Below are 7,185 nucleotides of genomic sequence, written 5' to 3'. Positions count from 1 at the left end.
TCTAAGCCTAGTAACTGCAGTAATTGGAACCTCCATTAATAGCTTATCAGAACTGCATGATCCGTTTATAGACATGCTGTAAGTTTGGCTTGGATTCTGCCAGAAATGGTTTCTTATAGCCTTGTATTTTGTGTTGATCGCGGAAAACCCAGGATCAGAAAGAAGGTCCGGAACAGGAGTTCGGCCTTTGAGCATGTTTTCGCAACTTGAGACCTTGTAGGCCTAGGAGTTGGGGACGGATTGGTGCATAAAAGAGCAACATTTAGTATCACAAATAGCATGTTTGGCAATTTTTGTAAAAAACTCAATTTTTTTAAATTAATTTTTATTATATTTTTTAGATCGTATTAAGATATAAAAATAAATTTTAAAAATAAATAATATATTATTTTAATATATTTCTAAATAAAAAATACTTTATCAATATCATAATATCAAATATCATATCACTAATATTTTTTTTAATTCGAGCATAAAAATGGTCAAAATTCATTAAAAAGAAAAGGATTTTTGCTTCGGTGACATGCTATATTCATTAATTGTTATGATGGCTATGGCATACGAATTACCGTAACTTTCAACTATGTTAATAATGTGGTTGTTTATCAACCACTGTGTCACTGTAGATCTTTCCTGGGTCAAATGTTTATGGACCTAGGCTTTTATTGTTTTTCTTATTGGGGCTCTTTTTCTGGGACCAAAATGGACCCAGTCCCTTTTATTAATTGCAAATAGTTTATATTATTGTTAAATGGTGTTTACTTAAGTGGTAAAATGCGGGTTAAAACTATATATTATATTCTAATTATTATAGGAAATTCAATATGCTTGTGGCAGAACCAAAACACTATTCATGTGCTTGCATTTTAATGTAGACTCACTAAATTAAAACACAATTACTTTAAATTTGACGAGCCCATATAAGATTGAAAGGAAAAAGATTAAATTAAAAGAAGTGGATAAAATGGGTGGTAATTTAATAAGATTGAAACATAATTACTATTCATAAGATTGTTGACACATAGCTTAAGCTTAATCCAATTAAAACAACAATGCTTACTCTTAATTTAATATTATATTAAGGACGCCGTGTCACTCATTCTCTATTTAAAAGGTACAAAAAGACGAAGGATATCCTTAGCATTAGGATGCTCCCACTCAACTACTGACTCTTAGGCACTGCTCTCTCAACCCAATTACCACCATGCTTTACGCTTTAGGGTTCTAATTTGAGTTTTTTGGACTGATTACAAGTAATGCAAGGAAAAAATAATGTATTATTTTTTAGCTCATTATCAAACTTTGAAATTTTATTCATCTTGGGAATGAGTTCTATATATATAATGTCACAACCAAAAAGAGGGTCTTGGTAGTAATTGTCTAATGAATGCAATTCTATATATATATATATATATGAATCCACGGGTAAAGGTATTAACAAATGTTCTGCATTGAATTGTTAGAATTTAGATTGGATTATATTTATTTTGAACTATGATAGCTTGAAATATTGTAAATACATACAAAACTCTACTAAAATTTTGTTGTAATCACAATGGAAAAAAAAAGGACTAATTGGTAGTAATTGTCTAATGAATTGTTTCGAAATCGCGTCTAACAAAAGAAAGAAAAAGACTCTTCCATGATATTTTATTTTTATTTTAGGTAGTACCAACTCGTCGCTTTTTGTGTAATTGCATGGTGTCGTTTTGCATTTTGTTTATGGACAGTCGTTGCTTGGGATCATGTGAGCCATTTATTAATAAAGAAAATAGGGAAGGGGCTCCACGGTGACTTTCAAAATATGATGATTCATTTTATTCACACCTAATTTTGAGCCTAAAGTACACCAAGACACAATTAACAGAATTACAAAAAAAAAAAAAAAAAAAAAACTCATAATGTATACAAAGACACAATTTATTGTAGATTATAACAATAAAATAATTATTTCACCCTTCTAAAACACCAACAACCTTCATATAAAAAAGGACTTGGTAGTAATTTTGCTAACATACACGCACAGCTTCATATAAAAAGGACTTGTAAGCTGCTTCTTGAACGTCTTCAGGCACTTTACTACAAATTGCAACACCACGCCCCCTGACTTGAGACAAATGCCATTTGATCCTCGAAACGGAAGTAGCAGCAGCAAAATTAATTCGATACTTTATTAATCTTGTTCACGTTATGCCGATGAAAATTCGCCATAATCAATCTCCCATGTAGCTCAAAATCATCCTGCATAACCATTTCCAAACACCTAAACTTAATTCGATATTTTATTATATTTATATAATCAAAGTATAAAACCAGTAAGCACCTGAACTTAATTCAATATTTTATTATATTAAGGGCAGACTCATACCTCAAACCTAACAAAGGGACGAAGGACATCCTTCGCGTTAGGATGCTCCCACTCCACTACTGACTCCCACCATTCTTTTGGACTTGGATGGATTTCTTTGAGAGAAGGGGGAGGAGATGGCTCGCCATTTTCAAGCAACGGAAGACAAATTCCCATCCTCTTTAGCTTCTCACAATTCATTACTTTAATTAATTGGAGCGAATCGCAAATCAGTTTTGCACTGCAAATGCTTTTCAGTTCTGGTAATACAATCAATACCAGAGATCTTAACTTGGGGAGTTTGAGATCGGTGCTGCTTTCTTCAACCATAACCCCTTCTTCATCTGATCTTGTTCCACCAATTATCTCCTCCATTTTCTCACATTGAACAACTTGAATGTATTCCAGGTTTACGAGGCTTGGCAGCAAGACAAGAGGGAACAACTTCTTCATGCTCTTACAATCATAACAACTAAACTCTTTAAGACCAAAAAATATTCCACTATAAGATGGAGATGGTGGTGGAGCAGAGCAGAACCAAGAAGATGAAACCAAGCTCTCCATGCTATTGCAATCACTAATGTTGATAGCCTCCAGTTCAGTTGCATTCTTTATTAGAGACCAAAAATCGCATAAACTTGTTGCATCATCATTATTATGAATGGTCAGTTGTTGAATGTCCTTTGGGAACATGACCTGAAAATCTCCATCTCTGTCGATACTCAAGTTACCATTCATTGTTTTCCTTCTGCATTTATTATAACCATTCATCTCTGTATAATAAGACTGATACAGTAGTAGTCCTACACGAATTTGGTATGTGGTTAGTGATTTGGTTTCATCCCGAGATTTGAGATACTCCACTTAGTCTGAGTAACCTTCAAAACGGCATTCCAAACTTTCCAACTTCCTCAAGCATCCCACTTCCTTACCTTTAACTGTTATCAGAACAGGTTGTTCTCTTCTATTATCTTCGGTACCAAAAGGAATCCGCTCCTCCAATACAAAGACTTGCAGGTGAGAGAGCTTAGGTAACAAGCCACTAGGAAACTCCTTTTCACCACATCCACTCATTCTAAGATACTTCAGGTTGCATAGACATTCCATGCCTTGAGGCATCTTTTCAAGTGCCCAAGTACAAGAGAGATCTAACCTCTTCAGTGCCCAGAGCTTTTCTAATGACGGTACATGCCTTAACATATCACAACCAATGAGCACTAATGCAGTGAGACTCACCAATTCAGAGACAGAATCAGGTAGTTTTTTGATATCTGTATAAGACAGATCAAGAACCTTGAGCCCACGCAACTGCTCAAAAAATGAATCTGCTATAAATTGCAACTTTGAATTGCCGCATAACAGTAGAATTGATAGGCTGGGACAACATGGTGAATGGCTGGAAGGAATTTCTTTAATTTTGTTTTGCATCAGTGAAACTCTAGTAAGATTCTCTGTCCACTCCTCTACACCCGGCACTTCTCTTAACCGTGCACCTGCTTTAACCATGTCTTGAGAGTTCTCTTGCAGTATTTGGATGGCCATATCCCTAATCAAGTCATGCATCTTGACACATCTATCATCATAATACCCTCCTTTCCAGTCCTTAGCGCTTTCCAATAGGCAGACTCTTTCGAGTTTATTCAGCATCGAGTGGCCTTTGTTAAATTCTGCCTCCCTACTCTTCAGCCCTTTTATCACTCCCTCGTCAATCAAATAAGCTATCAAATCCTCTCTACGGATCTTGAAGTCTTCCGGGAATAATGCACAGCACAAGAAGCATTGTTGCAGTTCTGACTCCTTTAAGTGCATAAAACTAAATCTCAGTATGTGGAATACCTCAGGCTCCATATCATCTTTCCTAATTCTTGATTGTTTCAGGTCCTCTAAAGCATTCCTCCACTCACATCTGTCATCCACTCCCCTCATGGTTCCGGCCATTGTTATAATTCCAAGAGGCAAACCAGCACATTCACTAGCAATAGATCTTGCAATTTCTTCCACTTCTGGAGGAATACATCCAAGTACCTTCATGAACAGAGCCCAAGCTTCTTCCATTGAAAGAGGCTCCACTTTGATTGTCTTCTGGCAGAACATCCGCTGACAAACTCCAAATGATCGAGTTGTAAGAATTAGTTTGCATCCCTTGACTCTGATAGGAATTCCCACCTTATTATAATCAAAACAGTCCCACAAATCATCTAGGATGAGAACCCACCGTTGTTTCTTAATTAATGCTTTTGATAGTTTTGCAGCCCTTTTCCTCTCGTTGTCTTCATTTGAAAGATCTAAATGAATGTCGTTTGCAATAAGATTCTGCAATTTACAAACACTAAAATCCTGCGATACCGTGATCCAGTGAACATGAGGAAAAGTGCCAGGTTCTTGTAGAAGCTGATTGTAGATATGTGTGAGCAATGTTGTTTTGCCCACACCCCCCATCCCGCAAATGCCAATACTTGATGAGGCTTCATCATTCATTATCCACGACCAGATAGCATTCTTATTATTTTCAAACTCTCCACCTATTAGTTCTTCAGTTAGAAACACATCTCGTCCGCTCTCATCGCCATTACGTTGAAGAACTTCATGAGAGCTATCTCTCACAACAGGCTGCCCAGGGTCTCCATCCATGTTCACTAGTGGAGGACAGAGTTGATCTTCTTGAGGCTCATCGTGATTAACAAGTGGCCTCTCATGAGAACTACCTCTTACAACAGGCTGCCCAGTTACTCTCTCCAGATGTTGCCCTTGTGGCGCCACATTGTCGACTTCAACATGTAAGCTAGTAGGTAATGGATCTCCTTGAGTCTCATTTGTGTTGCCTGTAAGCCCTCCAGAAGAGCTAGCTCCTGCACCAGGCTGCACTACTCCTCCAGTCCCATTCTCTATATCATCCGTCATTACATTATTGATCTCTTCCAAAAATCTTTCAAGTGCTTGACCCAATATTGTATCTGGTGCTTGTCTCGTTCCTGCATCTCCTGCCAAATTGTCGCCTTCATTGTTTTGTTCTTGTGGGGTGGTGGAAATGGCATTATCATTAACATTGCTTGAACTTGCTATGCTTTTATGTCTTTTGTTGGCACCATGCATAGCTTGAAAAGCTGCTTCTTGAACTTGTTTAGGAACTCTTTCACAAATTGCAACACCACGCCCTTTCTCTCCTGATAAATGCCATTTGATCCTTGAAATGGAAGTATCGTTAGGAAATTGACGCCCGCAATACATACACTTCATCTCCTCAACATGTTGCCAAAATGGGTCAGTTGATTGAACCATTTTGCCCTATATATAAAACAGTGTCAAAATATTGAATAAAATTAATTGGAAAAGGAAAGGTTGAGACTAGAATAAATAAAAAGAAAAAACAATGAATTTGGTATGAACTCCTTAAGGCAAGGATTATAAAAACAAAGAAAGATCAATTTATTTATATTTGGAAACCATTGTTGATCCTAACTCCAAAGTTTCTCAATAAAATTTCTACAATAGTTACATGTCAAACTATTAAAACACCAAACTTACACAGTTCAAGTCTACAGAAAAAGGATTCAAACAATAGTTACATGTCACAAACGATAGCAGCAACAAAATGAAGAAGATGAAGTATAAATACTGTACCAGGATTCAAAAGAATCTGAAGCTAATTGCTGAGTGAGTTAACGTGTGGACGCACCTCAATGTTGAAATGCCGGAAAAGCTGATCTGAAAATGTAAGCGCAAGAAGTTGAGAAAGAGTAGGTAAACTAACTAGTCACCTGTCAAGCTGACAAGAGGCACTCAACAGACAAAAGAAACCTTGAGACAGCTGTTTTTAAGACAAGTAGTTGAAGTTGATGGCAATATGAACATGTAAGAACAAAGCTATAATATGAGTTTTGAGTTCTAAGATAGATTAAGCAACACATATAATTAAGTTGTACCTGATCAATCTACAATCCTACTTATTTATTCTACAACCAAATGGGAAAATCTTATTTGAAACAAAATTAGTGGTAGAAAAACAAGAAAAGAAAGTAGGATTTACCTTTCAAGCAAGAAAGATACAGATCAAGAACTCAGAACGAGATGATTCAATTCAATCCGAAAAGGAAGCTCAGATCATGAGAAAGGTTTTGGAAATTTGGTGAGGGAAATTAGGAAGTCAATGGTATACTGAGAGAGAGATCTCTTAGTGGAAGACTAGCTATTAAAGTCATTGCAATAGAAATTGGCAGGAAGCTTCAACTTTATGTCACTTTCTGCTTGTGCTTTCTTTGTCCTCTACGCAAACTTTATGCCACTTTCCAAAACAAAAGTGTTACGTATTTTTTAATTAAAAAAATCAGATTCATGAGAACAATTAATGAAGATCAAAACTCCAAAGAAAATCACTTGGCCAGAAATAACAGTAGGTCCACTGCCTTCCTTCAGATTCAAAGCGGCACTCAACTAAGGGACTTCGGGCCAGAAGAAAGTAATGTTTACTCACGGGATGAGACGAAAGAGATCCCTCTCTTTACTTTTACTTTTGCCTAAATCTTTTTTTTCTTTTTATTTCTCATGTAACCTTAGATTGTTATGTCAAACTAGTTAAAAAAAATTTTGTGAGGACAAGAATTGAACTAGAAAGTGCAAGTGATGATTAGCAAGCAAGTGTGGATATACAATTCCGGCGTCGTTTCTCAAGTATCATGAGAAAAAAGTTTGGTTACCTGAATATAAACATCGAATATACGGTTCCCAATGCTATACAACGAATTGTCATCTGTGAAAATAATCTCAGCAAAGTGAAGTTTTACAGTGTAATTCCCATTCATGAGGCAAAGCCCATAGCAAGTGAGCGAGGGGAGAAACAA

The 7,185-nt window shown here is 36.4% G+C and overlaps 1 pseudogene; it reads right to left on the bottom strand.

The window, feature by feature from the left end:
• Positions 1 to 1,839: 1,839 nt before the first annotated feature.
• Positions 1,840 to 6,574, bottom strand: LOC118059352 (probable disease resistance protein At4g27220; annotated as a pseudogene).
• Positions 6,575 to 7,185: the final 611 nt, after the last annotated feature.

This window comes from Populus alba, chromosome 19 (assembly GCF_005239225.2).
Source record: "Populus alba chromosome 19, ASM523922v2, whole genome shotgun sequence".
NCBI classification, from domain to species: domain Eukaryota; kingdom Viridiplantae; phylum Streptophyta; class Magnoliopsida; order Malpighiales; family Salicaceae; genus Populus; species Populus alba.
The sequence above is the reverse complement of the archived record's forward strand: the minus strand, read 5'-3'. Positions and strand labels throughout refer to the sequence as shown.